General features: G+C 39.0%; 1 protein-coding gene across 10 annotated transcripts in view; it reads left to right on the top strand.

Moving 5' to 3' along the window:
• dnc (phosphodiesterase dunce) overlaps window positions 1–16,352 on the top strand; it is a 774,040-nt gene that overhangs the window by 568,961 nt on the left and 188,727 nt on the right. Inside the window, exon 1 of one of the 10 annotated variants that reach the window (XM_072304334.1) lies at window positions 9,991–10,297. The exons of the other annotated variants lie outside the window; for them this stretch is intronic. The gene's annotated coding sequence lies outside the window, so the exon portion shown is untranslated. Of the gene's footprint in view, window positions 1–9,990; window positions 10,298–16,352 lie in introns of those variants that run through there. 10 annotated transcript variants of the gene reach the window in all.

Here is a 16,352-nt window from a genome sequence, read left to right as displayed (position 1 = left end):
AATTTTTTGGAAAGGTTCTGAAAAATTTCTGTGAAAATTCTTGATTTTTATCAGCCAGTTTCAGTAGACACCTTGATTACGGTAAAATAAATTAATTACTCGGGTCAATTTGGCAACCTTGGAATGGAGTTACGTTCCTTCTTCCGGGAGATGACGATATTTCTATTCTACATGAACCCGGGGTAGTGGTTCCGAATCGCAAAATGTGGTCCTTACGTTATCTTTAAATTAAGCCAGAAATCATGATTGACTTTCATTATAAACTTTGTCGAAGTAATTACGTAGTTTTCCCATCTAGAGGTCTTCCTGACCATGCACTCTCACTTACCTTTCCATTGGATCAACGCACATTTTCTCGTTTCAGATCGCCTCGATCGTTGACCCAAAGACAATTCCCGATACATTTCATTCCGCGTTCCGTAACGCAGTGACGTAGCCTTGGACGAGGCTCAGAAAAAATCGCGTCGCCGATGTTTCAGCCGCGTATATTTTGGCACAGGTCAATTCCCGATAGCGACAACGGTGGAGAAAAAATAGTTTACGCCATTGCCAGACTGGACGGCGGCCCAGAAAACGTGACAGGTGAAAAAATTGAGTCGGTCCATCGCACTGCCGTGCGAAGGTAGAACGCCGTATGAACATTCGAGAGTTGCCAAATTTCCTTCGATAAAATGTTTATTTTTAAAAAAAGCTATGAACATTTTTCCTTGAAATTTTCAGGAACTTCCGGTGAAATCGGGAACAAAATTATCTGAGAAATTGATGGACAAATTTTCAAAAATGTTCCTGGAAATTAGTAATTTGCCAGTGGAAAATTGGCAACGTTCAAAGATTTTTACGGCGTTTTTCCCTAGCTTAGCAGCGTAGAGCAACGACTAGAGCCGGAAGTGTCCATGCGAGCGTCCGATGAATCAATTAGGTCCAGCTCGCTCAGTCGCATTTCGCGCCTCACGCCGCCGTGTGATATTCCGAGCGTTTCATGTGCGAGTTCGCGCGTTCCGCGATGAGTTTTTCGTTCGACCGTACGTGAGGTGTGTTTGATCTCGTATTGTGCCGTATCCACCTTCAATGCGCGCAGCGCCACGGGTCGTTAAAAAGGTGTCTGATAAGAGAGGTATCTCAGCGACTCTTTAAATAATAGCGCCGGTTCCTGAAAAAGTGGCAGTTTTTACCAATCGGTTCGCATCTTCGTTCCTAACCTTTTTGAATGGAATAGAAAGGAATCGAATCTCATTTTAGGATACCAAAAAATTCTGTCGAAATTTCAAATTTGAGAAAGAATATCCCGATCGTGAAAATAGGTTTTGAGCTTTATATTTCGACCCTCAACCTCTTGTTTTAATATTCAGTTTCCAGTGCCCCGTGGCCTGAAAGCAGCATGATATCAATCATGTGGCCTGATTCACTCATAAAATATTGGTTTAAGCTTAATTAGAAACCGAACACCAAACTCATCTCAAAATTGTCTGTACCTTCGATTACCGTGCGTGTTCCTTTTCAGTTGCTTTTTATTCAAAAGAAGTGTATTATAACATCATCAAAATTAAATTAAAATTGTTCAAATTGAGTTATAATTAGATCGCATTGAGAACATCGTAGGCAGGCAACAAAGGTTTTATTTATTCCAAGAAGTTTGGCTTTTGAAATTTCCTCACGGTTTCTGGCGTGACTTTTACGGCAAGATTGAAGCCTATAGCCGTGCCTCGAAGTCTTCTCAATGAGATCTGGGCTTGAAAGTAAGAAAGCTTACGAGAATAAATTCGATGAAATAATGTTCTAGTCAAAGCGAGCTTTTCGTTCCCCTTTGAACTTGACTTCAGAGACGTCTGGTTGAAGCTGAAGCCGGAAAGTTCTTTCTGACTTCTTTCAGTAAATGGGTACGCTTGTTAAATATTTTTCATATAATTTATTTTCCTAAGATTGCGGCGTGCGAACGTCGCGTAATTAATGAACATTTTGAGGGCGTAAAATCCTTAGGGTTGCAATAATTCATCAGACAATGGATCTGTTCCATCTTATAGTTGCAGCCAACTGAGTACATCTTTGTCTATAAAATTGGATGAAAATCACTGTGAGCTCAGCAAAAATGTTGATAATCCTATTTTTAAAGCACGGTTTGCGTTTTCCGTATTGCGCCAGTAGCGACGCGTGAATGATCGATTATCGATATTTCCCCATTTGAAGCTATGGTAAAGAGACGATTATTTTTAGAGCGAAAAATTTCTCTCAGTTTTTCAAGCGAATTAAGCAGCGCCACATTTCTCAAGTGAGCCAATTAAGTATGCAATGAAAGTTAGCAACAGTTTAGTCCACGCGGAGGAAAAAAACACGGTTATTCTACGGTTACCACGGCAGTAATGTCACACGGGATTCCACAGTAGTAGAACCGTGGGTTTTAATGATTGTTGTAATAATGAGAACGGGCATGTTACGTGTTCACCGTAACATTACTGTGAGCACAATAATGCTACTATGAGCATGGTTATGCTACTATGCTCATCAATACTCTTACCGAAATCCTCGGTTCTACTATCGTAACCGAAGAATAACCTTTTTTTTCTCGAGAAATTGTGGGAGTGCGGTAAGTGTTTTTTGGAACAAATGAGCCAGTGCACTTGCACACTTGTTTCGGAAAACACACAGTCCAATACCGACAGTATAGTTATCTTTGAAACTGGGTCGATTGCGTTTGTAGTTTTCCAGCCGTAAAGATAATTTTATTAAATGAACATTTCTAATTTACAGAGATTAGATATTTTAATGTACGGCAAACCTTTAATCTTGATCAGAAGTTATGAAAATAACAAGGAACGGAACCTAACTCGAGGGCCAGGACCCTTAAACGGAGCGAATGGACCACTAGACAAGGTACGAATTTCAGCATTCTGATACATGCTCCCTAACTAAAATTTCACATAGAATACGACGCGCACAACGAAAATTACCGAAATCAACTCCTCTCAAAGATATTTAATTATTATTGATGCGTGAATTCAAACCACCCGCTCATGAAAACTCAATGCTCTGCGTGATTCACATCGTGCGCTATACGTTATAATGACAGTCTCTACGGTATAAAAATCTGGCAACCTCAATCTTGACGCTTTGGCTCAGCTATAGCAAATTTCTTATAGTTCGAACAATACATGGTGGGAAATGAACATTGCTTGATTAAGAAGATTGCTGAAACGGTTGTAGTGCGCGATTTGACTCACGTAGAGCTTTGAGTCTCTTAAGAGCGGGCAGTTTAAATTCCTTGTAACCAATGTGAAATAAAAACGTTAATATCTTCGTTAGGAGTTGGTTTCAGTCATTTTCGTTGCGCGAATCGTGTTCTGCGTGAAATTTTGGTGAAGGAACATGTATCAGAATCCTTTAATTCGTACCTTGACTAGCGGTCCATTGTGACCGTAGGGTTACAGCTGAAAACCTCTACAAGAGAAGTTGTTTCTCCTGCCGATGAGGTTTCTGGAGAGCACTTCTACAAATTAATTTCAAAATAAGCTCGTGTGCCGCAAGCCACCGAATATCCACTCCTGAGATCATTGTTGCCATCATTTGAGAATAAGTACTTCAAAAGCATTTCAGATAAAGAAAATGGATTGCCCTTGCTGACTTTTAATTAATAGTAAAAAAAGACCTATAAAAATTCACGGAAATGCCCTCTATTTAAAAAAAAAAATCATTTTATAAAGTGATGATTGCAGAAAAAATCTATGGAAGTGTAATGCAGATACAGTTTTATTTTGAAATTCTGTTAAAAACAATACTCTTCCTATAAAACTCGATGGTGCATTAAATGAAAATTGAAATATTAGGACGCATCATGAAACTTCCTGGACATAAATTTCTTTCAGTATTGAAAACGTTTTTATATGTACGTTCAGATTTTTACTCAAATATACCCTTTGGAAAAGGGAATCTATTTTATTCATCTCTCATCACAGATGGTGAAATGCCATTATTTTTCCATAATTAGATTCTCGTCCAAAAAGTACCGAAGGAAGTTACGTCATGCAACGCTAGTATAAAATTTAACATGGACGAATCATTTTCATGAAAGATCTGGCTAAAGAAGGACCTTTCTTCACATTTTCCCGGAAAACTTAGGAATTTTATCAACAAGTGCTGTAATGAAACCGAATAACGATACAAGCTCCTTTTTAAAAGTTCTAATTTGAACTCAAGGGTGGTTTTGGTGCTGCAGCTGACATTGCAAATTTCACTTAAATTAATTAAAATATATATGTATACGTATGTGCTTTAAACACGTAAACTTAGCAATGCTGCAACACCAAAATCAACGTTAAACACAGTCTAAAAATAATAGAAGTTCCCCATTACCGGGTTTCATTTCAACCATATTTCAGTTAATGAGCGCGGGTTCCCGAAAAAGGGGAAACTTTTCGGTAGGCTCTTTCACCGTGAGGTTATCGCAGCGCCCCATAGATCGTATTCGATACATCAAACGGGTGAGATTGTATCGATATCGATTGGTTCAAAACATGAACATAGCCTCAAAAGTAAATTCAGAACTCTGAGAGAACGGGTCTTTTGAAACAGATTTTTTATTCTTTTGAGTACCAAATGCCAATGTATAGTGAAATTGTCAGGAAATTTCTCATTTTCAGCTTTTCCAACTTAAATCCTTACAGTTTTGGTTTGAGGTTATATTCTATTGGTTTGAACCATCGATACATCGAACGGTTATCGAATACGGTCTATTCCACCATCCCGCCAGTAATATCGAATCACTCCTGTTTTCTCCTCAGTGTATTTTTGCTACGCGAACATAAAAAGATCAATCCTCCTGAATCGTACTATTCCTCCTGTCAGAGGACGGGAAATGGCTCCATTTGTTTCAAGTCGATTCCCAGATGGAATTCGGGGCCCGTTGACAGCTCCCATATGTCGCCAACTTTTTCCACGGCGATTCCCAGCTAACCTCCCCCCTCACCCCCCGGGAATGAAACGTGACCGATTCTCGGTGAACTTTTTGTGAAGGCAATTAGCTAAGTGAACAAAAACGGACAAAAGCGTGGATATTTGCGCGAGTGCCGATTCGCCCGCGCGCTCACTCGAGCTTCGGGCGAATTTACTCGCGGTTCGGCAACGTGGGGGGGCGATTACAGGCCGGCGAATACAATAGCCGCTGCCCCTAAGATGTAATTGTGCCATATATATCTTTCAAGAACGGCTCTCATCCTGAACCCCCCTCCCCTTCCTGCCCGGGTGCCCCGTGGGGTTTTATCTCGGGCGGAGCTTTTATGCGGCCATAATTAAAATAAGAGAACAGGGATTATTTTTCAGCGGGGGCGCCACCGTCGGGCGGGGGTGTATGTCAAACCTTTGCATGCACTTGGCAATCCCGGTGAGCGATATACCAATAATCGGGCCGCGTTGATCAGAAAAGAATCAAGCCACATCAGATATTGCCAAATGTAACTGGGCAATTTAATTTTTTGCAAGATAACGTTTGTGCTAACCCTTGGAAATTTTAAGGAAATTGCTTCGTGCTACGCAGAAAATTCACTGAAATTTTCACAAAAATCCGCAGAGCCGTTTTCGTGTGAAGATTTAAATTGCCCAATTGAACTTGGCATTAGCTAATGTGGCTTGGTTCCTTTCTGTTCAACGCGGTCCAATTTTGACTAAATTTTTCAACTAAGAATGACTAGTTCTGGCTTAAAAAATTATTTGAGCATATGACGTTCCTGAAACGACCCAGGAAGAGTGGTTATTTACAGCAAGACTTGGCCTGGATGGAGATGGGTCCTTTTGATTTAAATGAGCCCTAATGATCCCGGTTATACGGAGTTTTCCTTACGGTGTCTGTTTTGCTTTCTCGTCATTCAAGGCATCCGGTTAGAGAGGAAGCTTAAATATTGACAGCATGACAGTACCAAATATCGATTTATACTACGGCGATTTTATATTATATACTACGTCGACTCGAAAGAATCATCTCTAAAAATCTATAACACCAATATCAAATAGAGTATCCTCAAGACAGGTGTTTAATTTTTTCACCATGAATTATTTATGTGACTCTGACCTAGCCACACTCAAATAAAGTCCAAGTACCTATCAAACATACCTAATTTAGCTTTAAAGCTCATTCTGTGAAAGTTACTCAAAAGCATCAACATAGTAATAAACGTGCCGAAGGGCTCATGTATGACGTGCACTTCATATACATGTCTCTCTCGCAATATATCCGAAATTAGTACTCAGTAGGGATTTTCCAATTAGCGATTATTAAAGGACTAATCGAATAATTATTACGTTCTGATTACCGAATAGTGATAAATTACTTCCTCCTCGATTATTCAAGGAATGTTATTGATCGTATTAACTGAATTCGCTCCTAAATAACAAACAAACTCATGCCAACTAGACCAAATTACTCTTTTTAGAGTTTATAGTGGTACAAGTTATTCTTTCGAATTATAATCGATTGACCAATCACTATATTCAAATTTTCGGGAGAATCGATTGTCGAAACTGGGCAGTCCAAGTATTGAGATCAATCGATCAGTTGAATAATAGAATATTCCTAGTTTACACCCTCGGTTCATCGACCTCCCACGCGTAGCACAAGTACAATATTCTGTTATTTGTGTTGGAGTTGACATCACAGATCCGAAATCGCACGGATCATTGAAAAGCCGAAATTGAGGCTTTCAATTGTACATTGAAAGGCAATCAAGCAAAGTGTTTGAATTCTCAACATGTTGTGTACAAAGACTTGGTTTGATTAAGAGAAGTGTCTCTAATCTGCACTTTGCGTCAATAAATTATTACGTCAACGACGAGCGTGTAATTTAACTCGAGGCGTCGATGGGAAATTTTCATTGTCCGTCCAGAAATGTCCTCCTTTTCGAACCTTATCGCACTTTTAAGTATAATCCGGACCTCAAAGTTTGCTCCAAATAACTTGTGAGGGAGCATTGAGGGCTTCAATCGGCCGTTATACAAACTATGAAAGCACTAAGTAACTCGTTTCCTCCTCACAATTTCACGAAAAAAACGGATCACACAACGGGAAGCATGGAAATCAACCCCTGAACAAAATATAGGTGTTTACAATTAATATTGGTGAAATGGCAAATATAAAAATGATGTCATTCGTATGATCTAACTTCCTTTTGATGTATGTTAAAACACTTCATAATGTCTCATTCAGGAATTGATTTCCAAGTATCATGTCGTGTGAATCGTTTTGTACTTCAGATTTTGAAGGTGAAACATGTGACGTTCTCTTCAAATTCAGACCTTGTCTAATGTCTAATCGCTCAGTTTACTTACTGCAGTAAATTTGTAGTTCCGCCCACAAAAGAACGTAACTACATTTTAGTTTTACCAAATTTCTCCCCGTAAATTGCATTCCTACCAGGAGGATCTTCGGCTTTTCCAAGTGAGAATTCCATTAGATTTTCATCTAATCTGAAGCAAAAATCAGAAAAATGTCGGACAAAAATTGCATTTTTGCAAAACATTGAACGTTTTTAGTCAATTTTATTTCGCAATTGTGAGATGAAGTTGAAGTCCTTCGTCCAGGAAAAGACGAGTTGTCCCTTTAACGCAAGGATGTCTTTTCTCGGCACAGTTTAAAAAAACTCAAGGAAACAGATTTCTTTGTTATAATAAATCCGATTTTTCTCAGCGTCGAGGAATAATTTTTTCATGTCAGAGCGTCACGATCATTGGACACGTTCGTTCTGTTGTTTACTTAAATAACGGATTCTTCACGTGCCACCGGGAAATTGCCGAGGGAGAGAGGAGCTGGAGGAGAGATTAAGGGGATGAAAAAGAGGGTGGAAATGAAGAATGAATCGACAATGAGCTTGTGCTAATAGGGATTGACGCACCGCATTCCCGGAGCCTGCCTGCAACCAGCAAGGCAGGATCGCATAAATATATAATATAAGATATACATAAAATATATTCATCGGGAAGTCCGAAAGCGTTCATTCGCGGAGTAGTGGAGATTGCAGGCTGAGTTTTTGTTCTTTGGCTTGGATTCGTTTTTCTTACGTGCTTATTAACGCGTTTTTGAATTGTATATTTCTTTTAGGATGATGCCGTGACGCTTCACGCACAATTCGAGAATTCAAATTAACGCGTCTCGCTTTTTCTGCTTATTGATTGGCTGGCTCACGTTTCAGGAATATGGCAGCATAAATTAATGAGCTACATCGATTTTTCGAGAAAAGGAAGACAGAAAGTTCTAAAAAATCTTACTTGGAATCATCATTGTTGAATAGTTGGGTGATTTAAATGAAAAAATGCAATGCAACTTCAAGTAATATTACAGTCTATGCATTCTAATGCTGTAAAATGTGAGTTTCTTCAATTTTCTTGTCCTTTGACTGCAATCAACTTCTCTGATTTTCCTAATGACGCATTTTTGTATTGTATTACTCGTAAAAGAATTACCTGGACGTTCATGATGGTTGGAAAATTAAATTAACAACAAGGTCTTTGAATGATTAAAAAAGCTTAAATATCTTGTTCTATCCGAGAGATTTCATCAATATGAGCCCCATTAAGGAGCATAATAATAAGCGAAGAAAACAAAATAAATGTTATTCTTAGCCAAAATTAATTTGATGGCCAAGTTTAGACGCAATGTAAGAAATCTTAGAATGAAATCACGCTGGTCTTATATTCTTCGTGCAATCTTTGTTCACGCGGGTTTGGCAGCGGGTGTCTTTTGTTTGTTTTCTTTTCCATTCCTCCCATTCTCTTTCTATTTTTATTCAGACCGCTTTGTTTGTGTTTCTTCTCGTGTTCCTCAACCGAATATCTTTCGATCGAAAAAGGAACAAAACAAGATTTCCCTGACGATGACATTAGTTTAAATACATTTTCTCCGCGACAAGAATATTAAAATTTAAAGTATCTCAAGTTTCTAAGGAGAAAAGTGAAATCCCGTTGCACCGTTTCCTTTGCATCGTATTACAAGAAAAACATGCTCTTGCGATTTTCCGTTAACTATTAAAACGCTAAAAAGTCACTCCCTAATTGAATTGACTCTATGTTTTTGAGTCGTCAAGCATACTTCTTGCTTTGAGAAACGGAAGTTTTAGTTCAGAACAGGGATCAAGACCAATCCACACAGATCAGTCACTATCGTGGACGAGTATAGACTGATTTAGTGACTACGTCATTCGATATAATATCGAACTCTTTGTTCAAACCAAAAAGATGTGCAATGGCCGACCTGTTTGGATTGGTCTTGGTGGAAGTAGTTATTTCAAAATCTGTGAGATTAAATAATCAATTCAACAAAGCTCAGACCAAGCGATTTTAATAGTAGCTCTTTTTTTATTCGGATCTCATGACGGACAAAATACATATAGAACAAGAAAATCTTTAAGCACTCTCTAACAACAATACTACCTAGCTCCTATCAGATAACTTTAGTGAACGAAATCACACTCTTCAAAAGTCACTTCAAATAGGACGAGCTTACCAGAAACTCACTGGATCACATTTATGAAATCAAATGAGCTTTGAACAGTCTTGAATTCAATGGTCGTTTTGCCCTGGTGAAAAATTCAAATCCAAAATAAAGATTTCGAGCAAGTCGCTAAAATTTGTCCTTAACATCGAGTCTCATGGTTGAATAGTTATTCAAACCTCTTTTTTCAGTTCAAACGTGTTGTAACTTGGTGTGTCTGCTGTTTGTGTGAAATTCGGTCCAAATCGTGCATGGAACTTGGCCAGACTACCAGCACAAATTGTATTCAGAGACTCCAAGTCAAGCTGGCAACTCTGCCGATGTTTGACGTTTTAACGACTCGCGAAAAGCCAGTAAGGGAGGAGGGTTAGGTTCTTTAAACACTTCTCAGACGGGAGGAAGGAGGGGTATATTCTTTAGTGAGTACCCCTCCACGTCTCTGCTCCCCCCTCCCGTGGAAATCCCGCGAGCTGCCAAGCAATTAATGTGCTCTGAAAAGATAAACAGTAGTCGGCCTCTCGCGAGATTTGTGTGTGAAGTGTTTACTCTGGCGGGCTATTAGCTGTTGAATTGCTCCAAGAATGACGGGAGACAAAGAGGAAATGTTTCCAGTTGTGTCGGTGCGCACGTGAAATCAAAAATGTGCATGTTTCTTATCCCCGATGTGATACCGGAGCAGTAACGACCTTGCTTCTGAAAGTTTTTAAAGTTTCGAACCTGAAATTTTTATCCGAACTGTATAAAATTATACAGAATCTTAGCCACTTGTAGTTGTTTTTCAAAGCATACACCAAAAGTGAAATGTGCACTACACACGCTCTAATTTTGTTGGTACGTAGATAAAATGGATTGCATTTTGCAAAAAGGAACCGGGAACATTCCAGTGTCGCTAAGATTGTGTAACTTTCTTTACCATGCAAATCTAAACTGATCAATACTGATCATCTATATAAACTTTATCTTTACTCTCAATATACTATGAATTAAAGAGGAAAATTATCCTTGTAAATATGATTTTTCTATTATTTCAGTAATTATGTTGCAAAGGATGTATGTTGCAAAATCCTAGCAACATTGGAATGCTCTTGGTTCCTTTTTGCAAAATGCAATCCAAGTGTGATCTGTCGTGCACCAAGAAAAATATCATTAAATGGATCTCTCATTGAAACAAGAGGAAATTTACTCGTTTCAAGCAGTACAATGTCAATGAGACGTCCCTCCTCTGTAGAGATTTTTCCGGTTGATTAAACGAGAATTCCTGTCGTGGCATATGATTTTAACAGGAGTTTTTTCTCAGTGTGCCGGAGCGCAATTTGACTTTGATTCGTTTTTGTGTATCACTATTCGGTCCTCCTCTTTCAAAGACTTATCATCACTTTTTCTTCGCATAGTTTGTGTCAATAATCAGAGTTCAATTCAGAGCACCCGGGAACGTTGTTATTTTCAACTTTATTTTCTCTATTTGGTTTCCCTCGGTTCTAGCTTCCAGGAACGTCAGTGTTTGATACTTATTCGTCTCGGAAACGCACTTTTTCGTGTGCAGCGTGGTAGAAGGATTCTCATAACATCACTCAAAGCTTTGTTGCATTAATTATCAATTTCGAGGGAATTTCAGCGGGGCACGCTTTGACCAGGTTCATTTACTTTTCATTATCCGCGCTTTTGTTGGTTCGTCCGTTGTTTTCCATGGTATTTCACATGAAGGATTTTTCCCCTCTTCAAAGAGACTGCATTTAGTCGCTGTTCATCAATTCCACATCTTCAATTGGAGGTATTTCTGTCAAACGGAACTATGTGCATTATGACGTGAGCCCTGCTATGCATGTATTCTTATGGGTCTCAGGGCTCATGTCTTAATGCACATAGTTCCGTTTGATAGAAATACGTCCAATTGATCATTCCCTTTGAAAGTGTTTTGCCCTGGTGTGGAATCGTAAAATCTAAGATATATTATGTATGGAGGTTTTTCTGTTAAAAGGAAGAAATTTGATTAACCCAACGTAATTGTGCTGAAAAGACTATGCAGACTTTTGTGCAGAAGGACGTTTATGTGAATTAACTTGCGATGAGTGTAATCGGCTGTCTCCGAATGAGCCGAAATGGTTGAAAACTATCGACGGTTGAAGACGGGACATGGGAAAGTATATTCTGTTCTCTTTAAGAGAGGACAAGAACTTGGAACTTACGTGCCGGTGGAAGGTCGAGGATCTACCGTCTGAGTTCGTATTTTAATTGGTTGCCAGAATTCACTTTTAGGAGGGGATTTAGAACTTTTGAAGTCCTCGTGGTCTCTCTTTGACGCTCAAAAAATCTTAAGCTGTACAAGTCGGAAGTTTGACGCGCTTCGGTTCTGCTGACGGTTGGCAGTCAGGAGTGATATTCCAGTTGAAGTTTAACTCCATCTAACTTGTTAAGTTAGACGCTAGTGCGTGCCGTAACTGTTAAACGCCGCAGTCTGCAGAGTTGTCGAGGATCTTGGGGAATAGTTATTTTTATTTCCTTAACGGTGTTGACAGGAAAATGTCTCTTAATTAATTTTTTGCAAGAGGATGTTTGTGCTAATCCCTTGGAAATTTTAAGGAAATTGCTTCGTGCTACGCAGAAAATTCACTGTTAGCAAAAAAATCCGCACAACCGTTTTCATATGAAAAATTCAATTGTCCAGTTAAATTTGGCAGTAGCTGATGTGGCTTGGTTCCTTTCTGCTTAACGCGGTCCGTTTTGTGACAAATTTGTGACACAAGTTTTGACCACTTAAACCGATAGCCTCACATGCACTGACACGGAAAATGGTTGTCTGCCACGTTGTAGCGTGTGCTAATATGTGGCAGACAACTATTTTCCGTGCCAGTGCAAATTAAAGTAGTCAAAACTTATGTCACAAGTTTATCACTGAATATGGTATGGCTATCGGCCTGATATGTTTTTTGCTCTCTTACTAGAAAAATACTCACCGACATCACTTGATAACGTCTCTGATTTTTGCATCAAAAATATTCTGTGAAAATTTCAAATCGTTCTCCTCTGATGAAAGAAAACAGGAGTGCGGATTTTGAAACACTGGGAACGAGTGACGCGTTTTTGCAGTTTGTGCCTGAGGTGCCGACTGCCATCAATTTAGAGCTCATGAAAATTGCCTCTTTGTGACACGCACGATTGTCGATAGAGCCGCTATACAATTTAATGCACCTAAAATTAGAGTAGGGATTTTCGTTCCCGTATGGCAACCTTACGAAAAGCTTTCATTCAGCCAAACGTCGCTCTGCTAAGGGTGAAAGTTACTCGCCAACTTTTACGGCCCCCGAGCGGTGTCGCGAAAATTAAGTTGGGGTCGAAATGATGAATGAGGTGAAACGCTAAGTTCGCGGAAAGTAATTCGCCTCCTCACCGGCCGGCGTGCGGTCACTTCCCTTGCCCCCTCCCCCCCCCCCACGTATTAAGAGGTCCCTTCGTTTTTTTGTAACCTTAAGAGGAATAATTGTTTAGTTTCTTGTCTGAAACGTGCCCTCCAAATTAAAAACGATTCACAGTCCAACTGTTTGCATTACCTAATTCGGTGGCTTTGATAGGAAAAGAACACCTCAAGGTGAAGTGTTAAAATTCAACTAGTTGCATTTTGTATAGAGTGCAAAGGTTAGAAAGAAATGATGACCAAACCTTGTTCCCCAGATAAAAGAACCTCACTAAATTTTAACGTCGCAAAATACCCACTTTCAAATATTGCACTTTTACCAGAAGGGCGTTGAGCGTTTCTGATTTTACATTTTAATTGCTTTGCATCTGATGATATGAAAAAATTATAGCAGACTTTTCATCAAATTTTTACTTGCATCTCTTTGTTCAAATCGCTCAAATTTTTTTGAACGACGCTCTTCAATTCTGCTCTTCTTTCCTCCTTAAAGACGATAACCGCAAGTTGAAAAGTTTTTATATTCCGAAAAATATTAGCATGCGAATGAATACAACACCTCCTCTCGGCCCTCTCGTAACTAAAAGATAATTTTTCTGAAAATTCCTTCCTGCTGGATTGTGTAATAACTATGGACGATAATTTTACATTTTCTAACACGTTTTAACTCATCGCTCACACCCCAGGGTGCGCGGAAGGCATTGTGAGGAGCGACGCGGCGACAAGGCGAGACGTGCGGCGCTTTGCAATGAAACGCGCCTGGAGATATGTAGCCCGCAGTGCCCGGCAGCTCGGCAAAATTCATTAAACCCCCACCTGCATCGCCTCGCTCCTCTAATTATTGTGCCTCGTCATTAGGCACCCCCTCTATCCTTAACGGGGATGCAATCTTCTCTCGGATGCTTATCTATGGAATTCTGGGGTGGGGAAGGGGGAAGGAGGAAGGGATGACGCGAAAAAAGTGAGAGAAAAAAATACCTGAATAAAGCTTGGTCTGGTTTTTTTTACGATAGGAACCCATTAGTGAGGTCTGTGATTAGTTATTCAAAGAATTTGCAAGCGGAAGTCATTTGAGCTGTCCGTGTTGAGATTAGATTCGTTTTTTTTTTCTAGGTTTTTCCGATAATGAGGGATTGACGTTGGCTGGAGGAAAGGGTAGGACTTCTAGGACTTCGGGTGAATTCAGCTCCTATTGGAGATATCTTATGAGGTTTAAGAGTTCTATGGAGGTTATAAACGATAGAAAAAATTAAATTCATTATAATTCAAAAATTTCGATAAAATGTGAATGAATCGAATGTTAGCTGCACTAAACATTGGTCAATGTTTTGTTTTTTTCGATTTCTTCAAAGCAATCTCGCATTTTCAAGTCAGATGAGTCAAGTTGTCATTTGAATATTAGAAATTACATCGTTAGTCGTAGCATTTAACCGAATGATTTAATGAATAAAAAGAGAAGGATTGGAACAGGATGGAACCCCAGAACTCAAGTGATCGTAGTTTATTAAACACCCTATATTTCTTCGGGCGTCTGATTATCTAGCCAAAGGTATTTCAGTAAGCAACTTGTAAAATACGCAGAAGTTGTAACGCATTAACTGATTGCTATCATCGCACATCTCGTTCCCTCCTGAAAGTTGCTCGTTCCGAATTTAAATAAAGGCCTAATTGCGGCAGCCAGCTAACAGCAAATAATAGGCACAGCGGTGATTCTGCGAACTCCGATGTTTCGAATGGGGTGAAATTTAATCATTATTATCATTTTATCCTTAATTTGGCCGCTGTTTCAAATGGCAAAATGGCAAGTTAGGCTACAAAACTTAGCACCATATTTTACGTTTCCCTGTTGAAATTTTAGGTAGAATATAGTGGAAGCACTAAAATTTCTATAGTTTAACTATATTTTGGAAAAAAAATTGTTTTGGTCTACGCTAAATTATACCCTTCTCTCTCACAGGAAAACAACAATAGAAAGCATTAAACTAATAATATCAGTATATTTTACGATGGAAGAATTTTCCTCTGCACTAATATTTTTGACAATATTCAAGTTTCTCAAGAATTCTAAGGATTAAGTTTCAAAAACCCTCCAATATTGAAAATTAACTTTTACCAAGGATGTCAGTTTGAAACAAAACTATTATCGGCATTGATATACCGAGCCCCGAGCGTTGTGCATCAAAAGTCCGACCGAGAAGTGATCAAGGGAAAATCCAAAACGCCTTCAATTTTTTATGTATGCAACGTGGACATACATCAAGCACGAATAGTGGTTGCATTCAGGCGTTAAACCAATAGCGGACTACATTTCGCAATTGGGAGCCACTATTTTTTGCATGCGCATGAAGTACTATGAAGGCAATTATCCGTCAAGAAAGTTCATTCTCGGGAGATATCCGATGTAACTGTTCTTATACTATGTATTCATAAGTGAATGCTGTTGTATTTAGGCGCAGTATGGCGACAGACGAAGAACTGAGACTCAATTTCACCGTAAATCCCAAACACGAGAGGCAGTCTCTGAATCATACGTCAGCAGACTTGGCATTGCTCATGCTGAATTTTATCTAAGGGATTAAGTTATTTTATCTCACCGAATTAAGTAGATTCTCAACAGAGGTGTTCAAGGTGAGGGGGCGGTCCTGACACCAACGACTACTAAATTTTTTGGGCACATGAGGTCATTTTCTGCTTGACATTGCTCACTACCTTTGGATTCATATCTGTATAATAGACATTTTTACTTCATCGCGATCGCGTTTGACAACACGGAACTTCCAGAATTGTTATGCTGCTTGATTTGTATCTTTTTTTTCGAGCTATAAGGAATACCTAATTTAAACAGCTTTGAAAAAAAAAATAAAGAAAAAAATTAAAAAAAAATAAAAAATATTTGGTAATCGAGACGATCCCTCAAAATATGTATTATTTCGATCTGCTTTCAGTTAAACTGTAAACGTAGAAGTTGCACGGTCTCAGTAGCATCAATTTTGCGAAAATTAGTGAACTTCCAAGAAGTGGCGTAAATAGGGAATTTTTCTCAAGGAGAGGGGATACGGTCAAATCGTCGTACCCCGGACGAGAGAATGTAACTTTATCCCAAAGTTGCGAAATTGACTGTATTAATACAATTTTTTCAAGAGTGTACTTGTGCAATTTTTCTCCGACATTTTTCTGATTATTGCGTAAGATCTGAAGAAAAATCAAACAAATTTTCAATTCGGAATTCCCGAAATTCTAATGGTAAAAATAAAATTTGCGAGGGGAAATTTGGCAACATTGGAATGTAGTTACGTTTTTTCTCGGCTGAAACTACGAAATATCTCTCATGTGGGGGTTTTCAGGTTAAAAATTACTAAAAATCATCAAAAATGACGTTTTTGGGGAATCTTCTCACGGGAAGCGATCACCGGAGATCAAAATCGCCTGTGCCCTTCTCCCCCTAGTTGCAGCTTTCGTTCCACGCCTTCCTTGTGG

Source organism: Bemisia tabaci, chromosome 1 (assembly GCF_918797505.1).
Source record: "Bemisia tabaci chromosome 1, PGI_BMITA_v3".
NCBI classification, from domain to species: domain Eukaryota; kingdom Metazoa; phylum Arthropoda; class Insecta; order Hemiptera; family Aleyrodidae; genus Bemisia; species Bemisia tabaci.
Note: the sequence above shows the minus strand (reverse complement) of the source record. Positions and strands in the feature narration are given on the sequence as shown.